The following is a 23,364-nucleotide window of genomic DNA, read 5'->3' as shown; positions in this document are numbered from 1 at the left end:
TTTCTAAATTCTATACAACTTCCATAAGTAGCAGCCATATCGATGCCAGATGTTCCCTAGAGCTGCAACAGAATGGGCTCTGGCAGTTGGTCTAAATTCCCTCTCATCACATCTCCCCTCGCTCCTGCCTGCCTCCTCATTGACAGTCACGTCACATTCAAAACAATCCTCAGGCAATAATTGCCATAAACAAAAAAAAGGGGGGAAAAAAAGAAAAAAGCCCTGTTTATCTGGTCAGAACAGCAGTCCCAATGAATGCACGCTACCATGGGGAGTGAGGGGTAACACGGGAAAGAATGAAACCTTGATATTCATACAAAAGAATGAAATCAGTTTTAACCAACTACATATCTCCTTTTCTCTCCCACTGTTTAGCTTCTTTGATGTTTCGGGTTAAAATAATGGTTGCTGCACTTTTGAGTGTACGGGCGGCACAGTCAGTCTGCTTGATAATTATAGATTAGCTTGGTACTGGCATTATCAGTACCTGGGTAAGCTGTTTCCTAATTATGTGAGGAGAGATAGAAACCTTGTCTACACACCCAGTCTGTAAGAAGAGCTGCCTGTCTGGTAAGTGACGCCTATGTCCACAATGTGGCAATATTTTTATTTTTATCGCAAGGTACTAATTTGTCTAGGTAGCTACGTTAGTGCAGTAAATTAAACTCCACAGAATTATTAGCTGAAATGACAGCTACCTATGAGAGTCTATGTGGTGCGAGTTAGACGTGGTAATGTATGATATGTGGATCATAGTGTCATGTTGCGTTATAAATTCATATTATGAACCACGACTGTACACCGGTCGCTACTTAAATAAAGCTTAAATAGTTCTTTAAATTTCACAATAATTAAAAAAAAATACTTATTTTTATTAGGAGTACTCTGATCCAACATAGTATCGGCACTAGTACAGAGCTTATAAAGTATTAACCATGACATAAGCAGTCTATCTTAAAGACACTTTTTCAGTCATACAATTCATTGTTTCCACTATAGGCTAAAACCATTTATTCACAGCAGACTGCCAATACAGCTTCATGCACCGCAGCAAGCCTGGCCTCATGTTATTTCACATAAAAATGTTCCACACAGTGGGGTATACAGATTTGACTTTGGAGAAAAAAATCATAAATGTATTTGTCCTCAGCATCAGTATAGTGTGCTAGAAATTTAGGGTTCATCCATCCATTAAATTTAATTATTATATAGAAACATACCTGTAGTGGCAGAGAAGACATGTAAGGACAGTATTCATACTTCAGACTATTGTTTGGAAGGAGGATAGGAACTTGTGAAACACTATTTATTCCAGTCTTTATATTTATATTAAAAAAATACCAATTCATAACATTCATATTTAACACACACACACACACACACACACACACACACACACACACACATACATACATATATGTATACACACACGCACAAGTAAAATCAATTATCAGGATATCCTATAAGTGCAGGCCTCTTATGGGGATTTAAAGACCCTTTAATGTTAATTTTATCTTTGGTCATTTAGTCATATTACAAAGAAAATATTGCATTAAAGTAGACCGCTGATGCTGAACTAACAGAATGAACATTTTATGTGGAACCTTTATGGAATTGCACCACTACAAATAACATGCCAGTAGGTATCCAGAGTGGGAGCCAGGAGAGCCCTTAACATGAGAGGTGAAATTACATTTTTGTGACATTTATTTCCCTCTCCACTGTTGCACAACGCTCATTTGGTGGTGCCATGGGGCTTGTTGGCTTCCACAGTAGTGATGTTGCGTCCATTAGAAAAGACTTTCACTTTACTTGTCGAGAAAAAAGCCAGCTTGTCAAAGCCACAGTTGTGAATTGCTGGGTGTTTTAGGGACAAGCCTCTGAGGGTGGCCTGAAAGTGCACTTTATCACCCTGGGGAGTCAGAGAAAATCACTTAGTGGGACGATTGCTTTTCCCTTTTAGAGGAGGACTCCCAGACAGAGGTGGTGGAGGAAGAAGATGAGATTCCATGACAATCAGCTGACTTGCTGGGTCATAAGGAAAATGTTTTTTGTTGTATTTTACACCTATGTTCCCATGATGGCAAATTTTGAGATAGACGATGGCACTAAAACAGCTGAGAGCACAAAGTATCATAGCTTAATTGAGTTTGCGCAAGCTTTGAAAATGCTCGTATCCGAGGACTAAGGATATCTGAAGTAGGCCACACATTTTTCCCATCCCGTTTCCCATGAAATGCATAGGAATATGAGAAAGCTGTCCCATATTTGCCAAATATCCAAATGCTCCTAGGCAATTGCATCTCATTTGGCGGCATCATTAGACCAAGCCCGTGTAATCCCCATGAAAACACAAGAGACACAGGTCTGCAGAACCAGTCCCAGGGTCAGAGCACTGCTGTGGGGGCACTGGACTGCAAGACACTGATGAATGTCAGGAGACCGAAGCCCACCAGCCATCTGGCGGTCTGAAAACACTGATGGTGGAATGCCATCGATCTGTGTCACATCTACAAGCTTGGAGATGTGGAATACCACACAACGTTTTAGTTTTTAAACAGGGTCGTGGTCTCAGGAGAAATTTGAGACTGTAGTTGTTACAAACTATTAATGTAAGTGTTGTACATCAATACTTCTTTTATAAATTACAAATGTCACAATTTAAAAAAAAATCTGTTTTATTTTAAATAATACCATAATACCGCTACTTGTTCTGAGACTTTTCAGGGCAATGAGATGATCCAACTAAATGAAATTTTAAAACACCTAATGTCAGGATTGATATTTTTTATATTGTCATTTATGCTTAGAAATATATAATCATTTGTATGCTGATAAAGTATCTTATCCTTATTAGGTCTGATAAAAGTCTGTGAGCGCTTGTGTACCATGAGATGAGAGGTAGCAGCCTTAACGTTATAGTTTCCACTATAGATTTAGAAACCAGACTGTTCTGTTCTATTAAAGTGCGAGACTTCACACCTTTAAATGGTCATTTGAGATACGACCTATTGCAAGTTTGTGTTTTTATAGTTTAGCAAGACGCTTACTTCTGCTTTTCTGCATACCTCATACCACACAGTTTAAGTTCATTGAAAGGTCGTATGTCTATGTATGGCATGGCTGGAAACACACACACACACACACATGCACCTACACGTAATTGCATATTCATGTATGTGACAATAAAAAGGGCTGTAGCGAAGGAGTCAGTCGAAGTGAGCTGAGTTCAGCTGAAGGAATCTTTTCCTCAACTTTGGCTGACTTCCCTCGCGAGCCACAAAGACAAAGAGCTCTGTCTTGTTCGTTTTGTCGTGCAGATTTTGGTCTTGTGTTCCAGCAGGGTTTGTGCCTAGATAAACCCAACGCCTAATTTTAAAATGTAATTTTAAAAAACTATTTATACAATTTTGGTATTATAAAGTTATATTTATCACTTTATACTAGAGCCCGGCAAGCAACATTTGAAAAAAATAAATTGAGATCCGGCAAAGGTTTTTGCGAAATCCTGAGTTACTCTTACAATTTCTTGCAAAAGTTTCAAATTGAGTTAATTGGCTGCAGCTTAGGAGGTAGCGCAAGTCATCTACTGATCAAAAGGGCTGGTGGTTTGATGCCTAGCTGCTTTAGTCTGCATGCCAAATGTCCTTGCGCAAGGTACTAAGCACAAGTTGCTCATATGAATCCATGTGAATGTTCGATAGAAAGCACTTATTAAGCAAAAAAAAGTGCTTTGGTGAATGAGGCATTTTGTATAAAGTGCTTTGAGTGCTCCAGATGAAGTAGAAAAGCCCTACATAACAAAAAGTCAGTTTACTGAGACCTTGGAAACAACCATAGTAGTGAAGAGAGTTGTACATTTTTATTTTGAACTTGGCCTAAATGATGACATTAAGAGAATAAATCAGTGTTTGGCAGTATTTAAGTGAGAGACATCTGAAGGAAGTCTCTCACTTCAGGAAGTCTGAATTGCACGGGGACAGTCATCGCAAGGCGATGTCAGTCTTGGTTGAATTCATTAACAACCAGCTGCAGTACTCTAGGCAGCCTCATGGGTACCAATGGAACTCTATGTATGATAAATGCAGAAAATAAGTCTTTCTCAGGATCTCGCAAAAATACTACCACTTTATTTTTTCTAATGTCCTTAGCCGATCTCCGTGTTGTACCACCTCCAAACAACAGATAACTTTTCAAGTTCAAAATGTTTGCAATGTAGTTAATGAAACTCCAGAGAACTAGCTTTTGTTTCATGATGTAGTTTACATTAAAATCTTCAGCAATTTCTTTCTTAGAATTAAGTAGGTATTGTTATTTTGTTAACTATAGCCAGGTTGTTAAAAAAGTTTTTAAACAGTACTGACAGGGAACTAAATGAATCCACTAAATACTTACTTTCTGGAAAAAAAGAAATACTTGTCATGACTTGACACACCCTACGTGACGTAGCTTAGACATAACTTGCAGTCACTGCTCATGTCGTATCATCTGTTTCTCTCTTAATCCTTACCTTCAGTTTACTTTCTTATGTGTGAATTACAAAGACATTACTAAATTAGTGTAATGTCTGTTTTTATGAGGAAAAATAAGCCCCTTGTTCCTCATATTGGATCACTGTTATTGTGTGGCTGGATCATTTTGAGTCACAGAGGGAGAGAAGGCTTGGAAGGCTGAGAGGAAGACATTAGCTTCACAGCATGGGTGAGCGGACTGAAGGGAGAATTCAGAAGGAAAGAAAATATCTTTTTTTACATGTATTTTTTGACTTTGTGACACATCCTCACAAATCACTTTATTGTTTTCGGTATTGCACCAGATGAATAAATGCACAGTAATGTGTAGCTTTGTATCAGTTGTGTCAAACAGTAAATTCATGTGCAACTGACTGGCTTTATATTCACTTAATATGACAGTGACAGCTTGCTTAGTGTCAACATTAAACATATACGTTATGTCATTTAGATAGGAGAAAAGTGAATAATGTGTGCATGGTAGCAGGGCCAACAGTATTACAGTGTTTCATTGTTATTCTAAGACTTGTTAAAGCAAACATTGTGCAGCCAGAAAATATTTCATTGTGGAATAGCTTGATTGAGTATTTAAATTTACTGTGGATATTTGTCAGTGGTGGTAAGATACTTTAAAATAAAAGAGCTTACCAAGAGTTTGTATCCTACCACCTCTACACCAATATAGATGCAATTTGGATATACATGATGATTACTTTTATTTTTTAAATTTTTTGACTTTATATACAGAAAGTAGAAAAAGAAGAGAAGTTCTGCCTAGTTCAAAAAAGTAAATTAATAAAATACTGCTGTTATGCAGATTAGACATATGCACCTGCTCACTGCTTTGTTTGAATTTCTTCATGTATATACATTGCAATCCTGATATGGTAAATAGTTATCAGTAACTAGTTTCATGGCCCTCTAGGACCACAAACACTTACTATTGAGAGAATGGCATGTGTTCCAGTACAAATCACAATGTGTCCCTGTCTGTAGTGTCCCAGTAAGCCAGTAAACAGTGTGACTCTGAGCTAGTATGCACAACACCAGCACCCAGAACCTGAAACAACAATGAGTGTTCATTGAAAAAACTCTCCTCTATAGAAGAAAAAAAAAGAAAACATTTTCCTGCCGATGTATGGCTTATTAGAAAAATCAGGGGGCAGCAATGTGCAGGGAAATATGGAATTCCATAAATAAAAGTCCCAGTCATTTTTTTCCCCCAGGAGTAGTTGAAACAGTTCCTGATTGAGTCATCAGTACCACTGTTGGCCCCTCCAGCACATACAGTGGGACTGACAAGGAATTTACATAAAACAAATGAATTAACAACAAAGGTTTGCCAGATAGCTGGGTGATCAAGGGCACTGAGACTAAACTCGAACTGAATACACAACAAAAACGAGCACCAATAGAATAACTACAACACAAAAAAGCATGGAAAACCTGTGCATAAGTAGTAAAAGCAAGCTTTACTAATCAATAAATAGCTAAAGTACAGCAAGTGAATATTTACCTTTTATTGACAGTTTAAAAAAAATTTCTCTATGCAACACGTTTTTTCAACATTGTAAGAAATCTGGTATCCTGCCCTACGAATAAAACATCTCATCAAGAGTAAACATCCTTTAAATACAGTAATAAAAATAGAACCCAGTGCAACAACAGTTACTTACTTTAGTTGGCAATAGCGAAAGCAAGAATATAACATTAGCTTGTCCTCCATTTTTACACAAATTACCTTTACCCAAATGTTTACATATAGTTACACAATAAAATTGTTGAATAAAGGCATCATTTTTAGGGTTTGTCTTTGTACATTATCACAGTGGATCACAGTCAAGATGTGAATGAAGTGCAGAATTCCTGCTTTGATTTAAAAGGAATTACAAAAAAGAAATCTAATCCTAATCTGGCCTTCTTGTTACTGAGTGTAACCAGCGGTTTGCACAATGTCGTAAACCCTCTGTATTTCCATTCACGAAGGCATCTCTTGATTATATAACTCTATCTCCTTGAGAATGTTCTTGACTTGGTTTGGTGTAAAGCTGTTTCCTAACCATGGAAAAAACTCTGTCACCATGCACTTGGCTGTAGCTCAAGAGGTAAAGTCATCTACTTGTTGGAAGGTAGCTGTTTGATCCCCTTCTGCTCGAGTCTGCATGCCAAATATCCTTGGGCAAGATACTAAACCCATGCATCGATCGGAGTATGAATGTGTGTGAATGTTAGATAGAAAGCACTTACATAGAAGGAGCATAGAAAAAAGTGCTTGTGTGAGTAGTGAATGAGGCGAGTTGTGTAAAACGCTTTGAGTGCTCAGACAGAATAGAAAAGCTCTATAAGAACCATTAACCATTTGCATTTTGTCTTTTGCTTGCTGAGCTGCCCAGTGCATTTATTATTTTTAAGAATATATTAGTGAAGGAAAAAATGTCCATCCCGGTTTTCCCTCCAAGGCACGAGCGATAAGCAGAGTTTTGTCCTTTCCTTATAAGATTCCTAATTATTCAAAGTAACACTCAGGTATGCCATTCAGCTGGGTTAGTTACGACGTCGGGAGCAGCTTGGGAGAACAAGGAAACACAGACTGCTTCAGGTTGTCTTCCCAAATCGACTCAAAGGTTTATTTAGTACATAACAGCTTATATAGAGAAAAAAAAGGTTCGTGTGTCAGCAAGTTCTCAGTTCAAACCGGTACAGACCAAATAAGGAAACGTCTTCCTGCCTTGTGAGCAAAGAAGTATCCTGTGTGTAGTTTATCAGTTCAGCTACAATTTATGATCATCCCAGCAAAATACACTCCTAGACATAGAATACAGAGTTCTTTCATTAGTGAATTCTGAAACAAACCACCTGGCCTTTAACGAGCCTTTTTCTAAGAGATAAAGAAAAAGGGAGGATGGGAGTAAGGAAGTGGTCTCGTCTCTGTGGTATTTTCGACCTTGGGGTACCAGCCTGTGAGTCTTACACATTAATTCTTGGGTCAGAGAGAAAGAGAAAAACAACTATTAAATGGGCCTTATTGAGTAACTCTTTTCTGTATAATATCACAATAAAACAATATCCTGTAAATGCTACCGTGGTATCAAAATATCACAACAATTAGATTTTTGATTTGGCCATTATTCAAGTTGTTACTATTAGATAGATTTATTTTGGTTTTTCAGCCTACCAGCCTAGCTTTGACATCTACTGGACTGCATTTAAAATTGCAATGAAAAGCAAATATATGTAACCTGGTCATGGAACTGTTATCAGTCAATTGTCCAATTATATTGAGGCTCAGAAAATATGGCTGTAATTCCCTATCAGTTAATGTACCAATTTTATAAAACCACTTTAAAATTTAGAATTCAAATTAGAGTGTGTAATATTTTCACTGCTAGATGCCAATAGATTGCAGTTAACTCAGTTCTGCAATCTTAACCCTCCCACTTAAAGTGAATAATTCTAGCTATAGAAAACACGTTTTAGTCAATTCAGTTGAGTTCAATTTTATTTTTATAGAGCAAAATAAAAACAACAAATCAAAAACATTGAAATTTAGTCTTTACCCCTTAACGGCTCCAGCTGTTTCGACCAGATCTGACTAGTTTTCTCCTGTCTGTGGAAGGGTGTCAGTCCACTGCCTACCTCAGCTGTCAATGCTGGGTGAAAAGTGTCCGCATCTGTTTACTCTGGAAGTTGTCTCTAAAGATTGTGAAAGGAGTCCGACCCGAGTCAATGAGTCAGAGAAGTTCACTTCAGACTGATGACAGTGAGTTGTTGAGGATATGGTGGGGAAACAGGGTGGCTTCCACAAACTGCAATCCCACTCATATTTATTTCTAATTGATCAATTATAAGTTAATGAGAAGTTTGTTTGAAGATATCATTACACACTAATCTATGAGTACAATATTTTTTTTTTAGTTGTATTGATTGTTTGATTTAAAATCCACTGTGGTGTAAAAAGACAAAATTCCAAAAATTGTGTCTTCTGTAAAAGCCTTGGTTTGGTTTGAGTCATTTAGTGTACTGGTGCTTCAGTGCTTGTCAAACAATAGTAAGCTAGGTTAGGTGACTACCTTGAATTAATGGCAAAGAAACTACTGCAAAAAACATCACCGAGCTCCCTCTATATGGCATGAGGCTGAAATGGGCTAAGGATTTGTTTAATGGATTTTAAAAACAGTGTGAGCATTTGACTTCCAACTGTTAAGGCAGACCTGCAGAAAAAAACAACACTGGGAACATCTGTCTGTGGCTAATGTGTTACTGGGTTTCGAGTTTTCATGGGGATTCAAGGCAGTAGAAAAACAAAGCAAAATGCAAGCAGAATTCAAAACAAAGCAGGTGCCCCACGCAGTAGAAGCTGCACTCTCCAGAACTGGCTGTTTACCTCATTCAACACTGGCGTAAAGGATCATAAACTTGCCTGTTTAATGAACTTAACATGCTGTGTGTAGTTTAAAGATAGAAATGACATGGATCATCGTACATCATGTGGATCTATCCACCTTATTTTTAATAAAAGGGAGATGTTGGCTGAGATGTTGATTTCACTTTATTATGTTAAGTTTTCTGAACAGCTTACTAATTTACAGTTAACTAAAGTGCAACCTCAACCCAATCATTTTACCTCGGATAATCAGATACGCAAAGGTTAATATATACTTTCCGTCAACTGGTGACAAACATTATGATATAGGAGCATCAGGAGCAGCTTGAACCACAGTGCCCTTGCAGCTCGGGTAGCTGCAACTGCGAAAAGTAGCAGCAAAGCACTTTTCTTCCTTTTTCTTAAGAGTCATTACATACAAGGATTAGAGGACAAATTCCAGGAAAAGCATTAGCAATTAGAAGTCCAGCAGCCGTCAAGGTATGTAATTATAGGCAATGTGTGTGATTAGGGTAAGAGGTTCAATAAATTACATTAACATACTTTTAAAATCACAAGGGAGAGTCTACAAAGATCCTAAAAGAGGCAGAATGCGTGTATCGATTTCCTTTCCCCCAATGGAAATTTATTTGGTGGCTGCTGAGCAATGAGCGCCATTGCAGTACTCAATTTCCTGACACAAACAATTGTAACACTAAAGAGCAAGTGGGTGTGCTGCAGAAAATGTGACATGATTTTTTGTTTTGCTTTGTTTAAAGTTCCAGGCTTTTTGTCATCAGCAGCTGCTGTGTTATTTTTTATTTTTTTCAAAACATCTTCAATTCAAAATAGAATGTAATTTATTATTTTTTTCCACATTCGGCACAGAAAAAGTACAGAAAGAGACTGATTTTCTCTTATCTTGCTACCCAGTATGATCCTCTTCTTTTTTATTTGGATACTAAGATGAAGTGGGAAAATAACCTGCCATCTTGTTATGTGATTCTATATTTGCAGAGTGTTTAATCTACTGCCAGAGCCATCTCACTAATGAATCTGATGAAGTTTGTTGATAAAGTGAACACAACTTCCTGACAAGAGAATACTTATCCATGATAAGCAAAGTTGACTTCGTGTTTAGGCTCGGTTGAAGCGTACAGCTGAACAGCTCCAAACACTTCTTGATGTCAAGGTGTGTGCATGTGTGTGTATTGCACAGTTGCCTGGCAGAACCTGAAACGCAGCTGTTGGCTTTAATCGACTTTTCGGATAGGGGAGATTTTCCAGTCCAGGGACACACACCTTCAAATCGGCTCAGAAGCTTGCTGGCAGGACGGGGAGCCCCATCTCCATGGTCAAATGGCACCTTTCAACCTGTCTGCTGACGGGCTGGCTGGGAGGAAAGGCTCGGGGTCCAGGGGAAGAAACTGGCAGCATCGGCATGGCAGTCTTTTACGGTGGAAGAACGTAATTGCACAAGGCATCTCCAAACCCCACGGAACTGGCAGCTGTCCACACCTTTCCCTTGAGCAGGCTTAGAGGAGTACATCACTCGTATGAAAATCATGCTGGAAGCACAAACCAAGGGTTTTTAAAAACTTCACCTGAAGTTTGATTCTGTAAATGGTGGCTTTTTTCCCTATATTGCCTGGCAGTGGAAACACTCTAATGAATATGTTTTACATCCCATTTCAATGGTGCATAACAATTAAAAACCTGTGTCAAGTTATTCAACTAATTATTTAGAGAAAGTAATGAGAGTCGCTTGCAAGTAGCCAGAAATAATCAGTTAATGTAAATGATTAAATTATTTAAATTAAGATATAGTTCACACAGATCCTTGTGGAACTAGAAATTCCTGTTCATATGTGGAAGTTGGCACTAGATAGCTGAGTGCTTTTGTCCAGTATTTACAAGAAGCTTATTTTTCAGGGCAGTAATCCTATTTCCTTTTGCCATTTGGAATTTTTGATTGGATCCGAGTATTGCTTTCCCACCATAACGTCCTCGCTTGTCCAGCTGCTGTCTGTTATGTAGGCATTGGTGCTCTTGTTAACTGCTTGGAATAGCAGTTTAACTGGAGTGTCAGAGCCCGCAGCGAAACGGTTGCCATTCTTCAGGAGGAAGCATGTGGCACATGGCATCATTAAGAGGATGAGACCCTCAAGGTGATGTAGGCAATGTCCATGATACTTCTTGGCACAATCAATTCTACTTATGGAACCACTTACCTTCCAATGGCCCATAATCTATTTTTAATATTTGCCAGATAAGTGCACTCACAGGCATTCTTCAAGGAAAGGCTGAATTTTTTTAAATTAGTCACTTAAAAAAAGAAAAGAAAGAGCAAGAGAGAGGTACAGTATGTTCACTTAATGGCAGCAAATTGTTCCGAGAAACTACATGAATCCAAGGTCTTTGTATTTCTTTTCATTTTTCTCAAACTTGGGCTCATATTTTGATGACATGCAAGCTGGAAAATGGAACAGATAATATGATGTATGAAAACACCAAAAACTGGAAATAACAATGCCAGCCTCCACCTGATAATGGACCTCATATTTTGATGTCTAATGTGATGCCTTACTTAATTTAAGATGGCATTTAACAGAAAAGGTTTTGTATTCAAATGTATTATTTTGATAGCAAGCACTGAAATTCTGTTTCATCCTCACATTATTACAACCACTGTTAATGGACCAACAAAAAATGTGTAACACACGAATGGCAAAAAATGCCATTCATGTGTTACACGAGAAAAATCCCATTTTCCTGTTGTTAGAAAAAAGGCTGTAAATCATCAAACATCAGATGTATAGCTATGTTAGGGCATTGTTTTTAACAAACAGGTGTTAGAGTGTTCAAATCTATACACGGGAATCCAAATTAACATGCAATAACTGTGAGAAGTACTGGAAATATCAGTTAGAAGTACTGATTTTAGGCCTGTGTGAACCCATACAGAGGTAATGTGTGATTCAGATTTCTACATGATTTTAATAATAGCATGTTGTGTTATAAACTCAGAAGAACACATAACTGTATATTTTCTTTTGACTGAAAATAGATATCTTTTCAACTGATGTTAAATAAGTAATGCTAGCTGTCTTCTTAAGCAGATTTCAGCAGCCACGGTGGAGTCTGTAAAGTAATAATACTGATATGTAATTCATTTGTGTTGCAGTATATTATTTTGTACATGCTAATAGAAATGTCAGCTAGCAAACTTGTGAAAGTAAGATGATCATCAAATGAACCAGACAATATGATGGAGTTCCTGAACACCTCGTTGCTCACTATTATCAGATGCGTTTGCCTCTCTCCTCCCTCTAATCAGAGCTCTTGACTGAGCGCAGATGTCATAATTATTAATCTGCGCCGACGAGCCACTGATGATTGATGAGAGGCACATCCTAATCAATGGCAAATGTATGATAAGTGTTTACTGTGAAGATTATGGCAGCAGTACCTCAGGTGGAGTGGCTTTTCTCCTCATTATCCCACCACCACATCACAAGCAAATAACTCACTGACACTTAGGCCTGATCTTTAATCAGGGATTATCTGGCACTTGACATTATTTTTGAGAATATGTTATTCTGCCATATGCTTTGAACTGCAGACAGGAAAACAAATTTCTTCCCCCACTGGCTTTGATAGAAATATTTCATCATGCACAAGTATTTTGGATGCCTGTAAGGCCGTGTTTTTCCAAGCTTGTGTGTTTATGGATGCAATTACACCCTTTTGAGTCCAGACTTTAATTGAGACTTTGTGTAATTTGGTTTTGGACTTTGCTGATAACAGAGCCTTCTGGTGCATTTTTCTGTCATGTTTAATATCCAATTTCAGCTTGAACCTTCATTTAGTTAGTTTCATGTTCACTAAATCTGGAAATCATATGGACTCAGTTCTGTGGAAATGGAAAATGTAAGCACTGTTCCCACAAATCTCTGCAACAGCTTACAAAGTCTGACATTCCTAGCTAAGGGCTCAGTGCAGAAACCCACAAAGCACAAGCAATTGCTGGTTGAGAATGCAAATACCTTTTTGTAACAACCAGCACTCAAGCTTGTCAAGCTTGTCTGGACCTACTCAAGACCCTTTGAGGATCAAAGAAAAAGAGGTGGATTTTGGGGTGTGATTGTCTTGGTAAACCTTCCGCCAGTCACTCCCCTGAGAGGATGGTTGGATCGAGACAGGAAGACTAGATGTCTGTGGGTTTCAGTGCGCATCCTGGAACATTGACCTGCTCTTTGTTTAAGTCATAACAGCAATGGCAGCAGGACAAAGTGTTATAATATCCACCAAACTGTCATAATTAAACTGCACACTGGCTAACATCAAGATCGACATTGCCATTTCTCCAGTCATTTCTTTATGCTACATGGCTGGAATCTGAGTGATTTGGGATGTGGAAAGCTGCAAATGTGTATGCTTAAATGAATAATGAACAGCTCAAATTATGACAAGCCTTTCTGTGGACTCATAGAGGGTCACTTAGTTACATTGCGTTGTACAACGAATCACACATTCTTTCAGAAATCTCTTTTTTTCTTGTCAGAATGGTTCATTTATTCATTTCAGTTTACCAAAACGAAGTCCCTAATTCTATTCAAATCCATATACCTCGCTTAATCTACAAGAATTCTAATTGCTTCTGACTGATATACTGCTTTAAAGCACAAACAAAGCTTAGAAAAGTATCATCAACTGTGCCTGCCTGTAGCAGAGTAGAATCCAATTACAGGCAATCCTTAGATGGCAGTGTTCAACCACAGCAGAACAACAGGAAACAATATGAATCATGTGTAAATAGAGAAAATACAAGTTTTAACATACATACATCAAGAAAGACGTGAAGGATCTTCCAGGGATGACTTTTTAATTACTGCATAATATTTAATTCTAAAACATTATGCCGTATAATATGACCGTCTATTAACATTACAATACAGTGTGGTATACAATATAATAAAAACTCCCTTCTTACAGACATACATATTACTGAGATTTATTTATAGTGCATTTTCAAAAGATCTAATTCATATTACACAAATTATAAAAACAATGCATTGCATGTTATAGAAACAAAGGAAGCCCTTTTAATGGCCTCATTTAGATCCTTCTGCAATAAGAACAAACAGATCTAATGGCAGTTCACATCTTATGTATTCTCAGCCTTTACGAATGCAAAGTGCTGCTAGCAGAATTCCCTGGCTGGTAATTCTATCAGCTTGAGATTAAATTTGATTCCTTTTTATTATGTTTTCCCTGAGAAGAGAGTACATGGACACAGTGGCACCACTGGGATGCATCTATCAAATGAAGTTCTATGTTGGGAGACGGTGTGATCTCTTAACGTGCTCATAACATATTGTTTGGACTACAGCATTCCCAGTGGAACTAAAAGGAGGCTGTACAGCAGATTACACTCAACGCTATAGTATCTGGGAGGTCCCTTAAAATTGACAGATCAATCAAGCATTCATCACCAAGTGTACAAGTGAAAATTGGCATATTGTGCAGTGCTATTGTATAAGTGAAAAGGCTGCCAAATCATCTAACTGATGTCAGCTGGGGCTGTGTCAAATAAAGCCGAAGAGTGATTCAGTGGACTGCAACAGCACAGTGATAGAGCACTCTTAAAATCAACAACTAGAAGTCAAAGGGGACAGGATGACATCATGGCATAAGAACAAATGTCAAAGCCTCACTGAGCAGCCTGAAGCAGGCTTGTAAAATCATATATAAATGGGACAGTGATGTAAAATTCCCAGCATAATGCTTGAACATTTACATTTGGTATGCCAACTATGTAAGGGCTATATTCACATCTGGTGATAATAGTAAAACCGCCTGGAGCAGAGAACTACAATGAGCTAGTAGTAGAGAAATGTGCTGTAACTGATAACTGAGCAATATTGAAGGTGAGGCTCTCTGCTGGAATTCCCTTCACTGTAGAAAACCTTTGTTGGATTCTGTGGTCCTCTCAGTGCAGAGAGAGCACCGGTATGTGTCACAGTGGGAGGCTTGAAACTTTCTGTAGAGACTATAAACAAGGAAGCAGAGAAAACAACAGACTACTGAGTAGATGCTGCTTTAGCTGTGCTCATGCACAGACAAATGAAAGGAAGAAGCAGGAATAACTTTCCCTCTGGTTGTGTTCCAGAGACTTGTAGGAATGATGCTAACAAGAAATAACACTATTCTGGTGGATTGTGATATTTAAACACTTTACATTGATGTTAAGATGTTGCTTTTTACTACTGCCATCCATCCGAATGATGAACAAACATGACTACAGATGTGGACGGCACATTTTTCTGCTTGCATTTCCAACTGTTTTATACTGTAAAAAGCTGTGACTCATCCTAACAACAAACTTAACTCAAGGTGTGTTGGCTGATGGACTCACTATTAAAGATTTGGCAGATGTACAGTACTATGCAAAAAGTTTGAGTTACCCATCATTTCTTTATATTTTGCTTTTGAGAAGACTGATTTTTTTTTTTTTAATCGCTAGTAATCATTCTCTTAAGGTTTTCTTTGGGCATTTGCTGATTCCTACTCCAGTTCTTGTACCCAACCATCCTAAGAGTAATTTCTAGTCTTTATTATTTCTTTGTCAAGCTACTTAAGAAACATTCCAGCATAAAAAGCACACAACTCAATGGATGTGATAGTGTTGTGTCTACACATAAAACAGAACTTAGCAAAGATTCAGTTTTAGATTGTAGGCATTATATTACTAACAGTGTGTCACAAAATAAATAATCTGTCCTTAAGGAATAGGGGGGGAAAACGGCCTGAGAAATGCATCTGGCCCTCCAATTGATCAATCTGTGGTTTGCTGAAGTCTCATTAGAAATGGAAGTGGATGGGTGGCTGTCAAGAAGCCAATCTTAAGGAAGGGAAACAGGAAGAAAAGGCAGAGGTATGCCAAAGTACACAATAAATCAGTAGCAACAAGAGTGATGAACCCAAATTTTAAACTTGTGATTCAAATCATTGTCAGTAGGTAAAGAGGAGGTCAGAAGAAAAGTACAGCAATGATTACCTAGCACCATTAGTAAAAAATGTCAAATCTTGACACAGAATAGAACAAAAAGCATCCATCATCTAAAGAAGAGCCTTGTTCTATTTAACCTCTTAAGCCCCAAGCCTAATTCAAATTCAAATTCAAATTTTATTTGTCACACACACACACAACCATACACAGTATGACATGGGGGTGAAATGCTTGTAGCTGTGCAATGCCCGACCATTAAATGACAGAAAAAAAGTTTTACAATATTTACAATTTACAGGTTACTACAAAATTTACAAATTAACTTGGGAATTTACAGTAAAGAATGTGCAAATAGCAGAAGAGATTATAAAGATTATAAAGATTATAAATTATAGGAATTATAGGATTATAGGAAATGTGTGGTGGTGCGTGTGGTGATGTGTGTGAGAGTCCAGTCTTATAGTGACGTGTGTGGGAGAGTCCAGTCCTACACCTGGTTCAGGGCCCGAATAGCCTGGGGGAAGAAGCTCCTCCTCATTCTCTCTGTTTTGGCCTTAAGGGAGCAGAAGCGCTTCCCAGACCTCAACAGTGAGAAGAGTCCATTGTTGGGATGGGAGAGGTCCATCATAATCTTCCTAGCTTTGGACTTGCACCGCTTGGTGTAGATGGACAGCAGGTCAGGGAGCTCTGATTGAATGATGCGTTCGGCTGAGTGCACCACTCTTTGCAGATCTCGTCTGTCCTGCTTGTTGCTGTTCCCAAACCAGGTGCAGATGTTTGCCGTCAGGACGCTCTCGATGGTGCAGGAGTAGAAGTTCTTGAGCACCTTCAGTGGCAGATGGAAGTCTCTAAGTCTTCTGAGGAAGAAGAGACGCTGACGGGCTTTCTTAACCAGGGTGTTGATGTGGCAGGACCATGACAGGTCCTGAGTGATGTGGACACCCAGGTATCGGAAACTGTCCACTCTCTCCACTGGCGTGCCACTGATGATGAGGGGTTTGTAATTCCTCGCCTGCTTTGTAGTGAAGTCCACGATCAGCTCCTTAGTCTTGCTGATGTTTAGGAGGAGGTTATTCTCCTGGCACCAGGTCTCCAGGTTCGTAATCTCCTCCAGGTAGGCCGTCTCGATGTTGTCGGAGATCAGGCCACAACAGCAGTGTCGTCAGCAAACTTGACAATGGAGGTGGTGTCTGATGTGTCTACACAGTCATAAGTGTACAGTGAGTACAGCAGGGGGCTTAAAACACAGCCCTGAGGCACTCCAGTGCTGAGTGAGATGGAGGGGAGACTTGTTTTCCCACCCTCACTGATTGGGGTCTGTCTGTGAGGAAGTTGAGGATTCACTGACACAGTGATGAGCTGAGTCCTAGATCCGTCAACTTGGTGAAAAGCTTAGAGGGAATTATTGTGTTGAATGCTGAACTGTAGTCCACGAACAGCATCCTAACATAATTCCCTCTGCCAGTGTCCAGGTGACTCAGGGATGTGTGGAGCAGGTGAGATATGGCATCGTCTGTGGAACGATTAGTCCGGTAAGCAAACTGAAGTGAGTCAATGGTGGCAGGAAGTGAAGAAGTGATGTGATCTCTCATCAGTCTTTCAAAACACTTCATCACAATTGAAGTCAGTGCTACTGGACGGTAGTCATTGTGGCAAGCGGGCTGTTGTTTCTTTGGAACAGGAACAATAATGGACTGTTTGAAGCACGTGGGAACCACAGATTGGGCCAGGGAGAGGTTGAAGATCTCCGTGAACACTGGTGCTAGCTGGTCAGCGCAGGCTCTCAGGACCCGGCCAGAGATTGCATCTGGTCCTGCTGCCTTCCTGGTGTTCACCTTCCTGAAGGTGTTCCTCACGGCATGCTCTGTGATGATGAATGCATTTTCTTCACTGGTGCACTCCGAGCGCGCACAGCCGTTTGTTGTTTTAATTGCTGCGGCATCGAAGCGAGCATAAAACGTGTTCAGCTCATCAGCCAGTGAAGCATCGGCATTCATCATTGAAGAAGCTGGTCGTTTATAGTCCGTTATAGTCTTCAGTCCTTTCCACAGGCTCCTAGAGTCGCATTGTCGTAGCTGTGACTCTAGTTTTCCCCCGTAGCTCCACTTTGCCTTTCTGACCGCGCTGCGCACGTTGTAGGACGCAGCCTTGTATAGGTCCATATTACCGGAGATGAGCCCTTCATTGTAGGCAGCGGTGCGTGATCTCAGAGCGTCGCGGATGTTTTTATCCACCCACGGCTTCTGGTTGGGAAATGTTCGGATGATGGTTCTTTCTGCTGTGTCGTCCGCTAGTTTCCCGATAATTCCCACAATCGCTTCCGTAAACATGTTGATGTCATCAGAGCTACGCCGAAACATGTCCCAGTCTGAGTCATCCAGTGCGTCCTGCAGCGCGGCCACTGATTGGTCCGTCCAGTGAGCGACCTCCCTCCTGATTGTTGTTTGCTGCTTTAGCCTTTGTTTGTAAGCAGGCATGAGGAAGATGGCGGCATGGTCCGATTTTCCAAATGCCGGCAGGGGCTGAGCCTTGTAACAGTTCTTGAACGGGGTGTAGCAGTGGTCTAACTGATCTCCTGCCTTTTGCCCCCGTATCAGGGGGCGTTGGGGCTAAAGAGGTTAAATAAATTACAAGAAATCTTGCGTAAGAGTTCAGTCATACCAAACGCTTATTTTCAAGCTCATTACAACTGTGCAAATGATGTTTTTGCATTATATAATGCATTTTCATGCATGTTTGCACACGTTTTAATATATTCCCATTTTCCTGGCCAAACATGTAGGGTGGATCGAGAGTTTTGCACTTTACTGTAGATTGAGAAATGATTGTAAAACTCCTCATCCATAGTGATTTCTTTTAAAAGCAAACATGTCACAGTGTCCATATTGAAGGCTAAATGATTTTCACAAGGGGAGTTTGTTTTCAGTTTTCAAACTGAATAGCGATTAAGATTTAACATGTGCATAAATAAGAATTTTATCTAACTGAGTATTATGTGCGTTAAACATGCCTGGCCTATTTGGAATAGCAGTGGAAGCAGGACAAGCTGACCCAATAAGCCAAATTGCTATTACATTAAAGTGGACAATGCCACCACAGAATGCAGCGACCACAATCTAAGCAGTAAGCATAAATATCTCATTTGACTTGATGCACCATCTGAGTAATTCCACAAGCTCTGCTTCAATGGTGATTGCTACAGAGTCTTGGCAGAGGTAGAGAAGTCAAATAATTAGATCAGAGCACCACATATTCCATGGTCCATACACTTGTCTGTTATTCATGAGATGCTTTTTTTTGTGCGTGCATGGGTTGTTTGGCCCTATCAGGTTTTCAGCTGGCAGAGAGAGGATTTGGACGAGTACCATTAAAATATAAATATTTTATTTTAAAACCATTCATTCGGTTTTAAATATTATATACTGCATTATGCAAGCAAAATGTAATGCTCCGAGTGTGATTTTGGTAGGTTCATCATGCCTCGAAGCTTGTTCTGACTGCTCTGCACAAGCTTGGACATGAATGTACAATCTCACAACCAGGCACAGGTAAAAGCAGTAACAGCAAAACCCGATGCTAATTATTTTGCACGTTTTCCTTTTCTCCTTTAACCTAGAGTAATAAATGACCTAAAAAAATATTCCCTGTTGCTAACATTATATTTTTGACACATGTTGGTATTCACATATGATTCCTTTCCAGCAGAGAATAAAGACAAATGTGAGCCTGTTGATGTTCCTATCTAGATGAAGGTGTTCCATAAATCATGCAGCATCACCCTGGCTTGTTTCAGCTGTTCTATAATGGAGGAGTTCTTACAAGGCCCAATTAAAAGAACCCACACAGCTCAGATTGAGGGTTTAACATTTGAATTATTTAGCAAGTTGCATAAATATGAGTGTTTGCTATTTAACAAGGTGTAAGAACATGAATTATGAGCATCATTTCTTTTTCTCTCTCTGTGGGGGCTTGCTTATTTATGTAAAAAAAAATCAGGGGTATAAAATTGCTATTGATTTTATTTTGAGGTATCTTAGTCGGGTCGAGGATGAGTTCCTGCCCCAAGTGGAGGAGTTCAAGTATCTCGGGGTCTTGTTCGCGAGTGATGGGAGAAGGGAGCCGGAGATCGACAGACGGATTGGGGCTGCAGCTGCAGTAATGCGGACGCTGCACCGGTCCGTCGTGGTGAAGAGGGAGCTGAGTGTAAAAGCGAAGCTCTCAATTTACCGGTCGATCTACGTCCCTACCCTCACCTATGGCCACGAGCTGTGGGTAGTGACCGAAAGAACGAGATCGCGGATACAAGCGGCAGAAATGAGCTTCCTCCGAAGGGTGGCTGGCCTCTCCCTTAGAGATAGGGTGAGAAGTTCGGCCATCCGGGAGGGGCTCAGAGTAGAGCAGCTGCTGCTCCACATCGAAAGGAGCCAGCTGAGGTGGTTCGGGCATCTGACAAGGATGCCCCCTGGGCGCCTCCTGGGTGAGGTGTTCCAGGCATGTCCCACCGGGAGGAGGCCCCGGGGCAGACCCAGGACACGCTAGAGAGATTATATCTCTCGGCTGGCCTGGGAACGCCTTGGTATTCCCCCGGATAAGCTGGAGGAGGTGGCTGGGGAGAGGGAGGTCTGGGCCTCTTTGCTTAGGCTGCTGCCCCCGCGACCTGGCCCGGACAAAGCGGATGAAAATGGATGGATGGATGGATGGTATCTTAGTTGCTAGGTTATTTAAAGTAATCCTAATCACAATTTATATTTGTGTCACATGACTAGTTTTAGGTGATTGTTTTAATTTTAAGACCCACAAATGCATTTTTTTTATTTTTTTGCTCACCTTGCTCTCATCGCAGCTGTTTTCAGATTAGATGCTCTACAGCAGACAGCCAAGACAGATACCAGCTGGCTAAAATCATGACAAAAATAGGAAGGAAACAAAGTGCATGGCGAGAATCTCTTGCCATATATATAGATGTATAGATGCAGCATGACAGGAACAGTGGAAAACTGGCTCCAGAATATTTGCTATCAGGAGCTGGTGGAGACCAAAATCAGAGCTTCAAGAGCAGCACTAAAATGTACCAGTTGGCCAAAATTTTTAGGATCCCTGGGTTGGTTCCCAATGATTTGTGTTTTTTGGACTTGAATCTATTTTGTATTGTGTTTTGTGAAGTGAGTCATGTTTCTAATTCTTAGTCTTTTGCTAATTTAGTCAGTTCCCTTTCATGTCCAAGTTTAGTCTCACCCATGTGTTTCCTTCCCAGTGTCCCCACTGTGTAGTCAATCATGTCTGTGTGTGAATGTCAAGTTTGGCGTCGCCCTCTCTGTCTGTCTCTCTATCGCTCGTGAAAAACTGATGTTGCATTCAATTGCAAACATTTTGTCAAAAACAAAGGAATCCAAGCACTTTACAATATGAATAATTGTCACAACTGTGTGGCAAGAAAAAGACTTTCATCACAAATCAACATCTGAATTTCAATGAAATTACTAATTCAAACTGAAGTTTTACTAAATCGGTTCAAATTCCTCACTGTGCAATTTGTTGTCCAGAGAGAAAAATCTGAAAGCAAACTTTACAGCGTGTTTCGTTTTCTCTTCACTAATCAGATTTTCCCATTGACTCCTACACAGATGGTCCTTTGTGTACTTCACACAATGCCATCTTGCTTGTAAAATGTCAAGGGGAAGAATTTCCATCAGTCAAAGCACATTTAATCAACTTAACCAAGAGAATTTTGCTGCTACTGCAGGTAAATAAAGAACTTTATATTTATTCCAGTATCTTTTATAGTCACAAAATGCTGTGAAATAGTGTATGCTAATGTGAAAAGGGAATCATCAATACTGAGCTCACATTGACCTCTATAAAGTAAATAACATGAACCTTCAGTTTAGGCTCAAGAGCTGATAAGAGTGCAGAAATATGGAGAGTTTTGGAGAGTGATCCTTATCACTACCTGTGAGGTAGACAGTGCTGAGCATGGCAAGGTCACCAGCAAGTCAGAGTAAGGTCATCAGCACCACGCCAGTCTGCCTGCTGCTCCTCAAGCCTGACCTTGTCAAAGTCAAGTGTTGAGTTGCTAATGCCCCTTAACTCAGCGTGTGTAGTGCTAGAAGCCTTCACCAATGCTATATGGCCGGATGTAGCCGCTGGCATTAGAGATGAAGCTAGCACTCCTAATTGCCTCCGCGTGATTCCCAGGCTTGACCCATACTTGGCTGCCACTTCATCTCCCTTTCGTCTGTCTCTCACTCCTTTTTCCGCCAGAGCTACACCCATAGCGGGACAGCTGGCTCTCATCCAGGAGCATCAAAATATTGTCAGGACCACTCTCTGTGCTCCCGCTACCCTCGTCTCCAAATTAACCTTTAAATCAAAGAAGGAGTCCTCGCCTCTCCTCTCCTCCCCTGCTTCTCCCTCATCTTGTCCTCTGGGTGAATTAATAAAACCTTAATTTCCTCATTAGCCCTGTCAATTCATGCAGGGAGTAATAGGCACTACTTGGGGAAGTGCTCTCTTACATACAAAAATGTACCATTGACAATTAGCTTCCTGGGCTCTTTTAAGGGTGGAGGGAGGTCTTTTGCTCTAAGAGCAAAGAGCATCTTTTGGCATACTTTATACTCATGTCTATATGTGTTCATTTGTCTGTTTTGGGGTTGTTCTGTGGTACAGTGCAGTCAGTGTTCTTACAGATTTGTTGTATTTTCCAGCAATTATAAGAGAAAGCTTCACGGCAGGATACTTTGACTCAGACCGGAGGACTATGTGAAAGTGCTCAACAGCGTTTCATCCTAACTGCATGTATTGTGCATTGTGCATTGTACATAATACAGTACCACTGGTCTCAAATTCTTTCCCCACCAATTTGAAGTAATCATTAACAAATAGAGTCAGACTGTAGAAGTAACAGCAAGAAAATTAATGTCCTAAACTGGCACTGTAGTCTGAACTAAACATCAGTAGGTCTGTTTTGGATTGCATGTGGCAGGAGCCAAAATCCAAACAGTTTTCTCTAATCTTACCGAGATGCTCCTTACCAAGTAACTTGATAAGCTGCATGCATCCTGTCCTTGGGAGAGCTGGAGTTGTTCTCACCAAATACTGATGTTTCTTAATTTATTAGAAACTATTTTAATTTACTGTTTTATTGATGTCTTTTTGTCTTTGTAAGGTGACCTTGGGTTTTAGAAAGGGACCCTCAAATAAAATATTATTATTATTGTATTCTGTTAACTGTACTTTGTATGAATATAACTGATAAATTAAAACTGTTTATAGCTTTCTTCATGGAAAGCATTGAACTGCATAGCTTGTGTTAACTTATACCTAGGGATGGGTATCGTTTAGGTTTTATCCGAACCAGTACCAAACCGGTACTTTTGAAACGGTGCCGGTGCTTAAACAGTGCTCAAACCGGTGCTTAAAGAATGGAGAACACAAAATTGGTCCAAAAACCTCTCATGTTCAGCTGCTTTTTTTGT

The sequence above is a fragment of the Copadichromis virginalis genome, linkage group LG11 (genome assembly GCF_057382275.1).
Source record: "Copadichromis virginalis isolate Kocher_CV1m ecotype Utaka linkage group LG11, C_Virginalis_male_GT1.1, whole genome shotgun sequence".
NCBI classification, from domain to species: domain Eukaryota; kingdom Metazoa; phylum Chordata; class Actinopteri; order Cichliformes; family Cichlidae; genus Copadichromis; species Copadichromis virginalis.
This window is presented reverse-complemented; position numbering follows the sequence as displayed.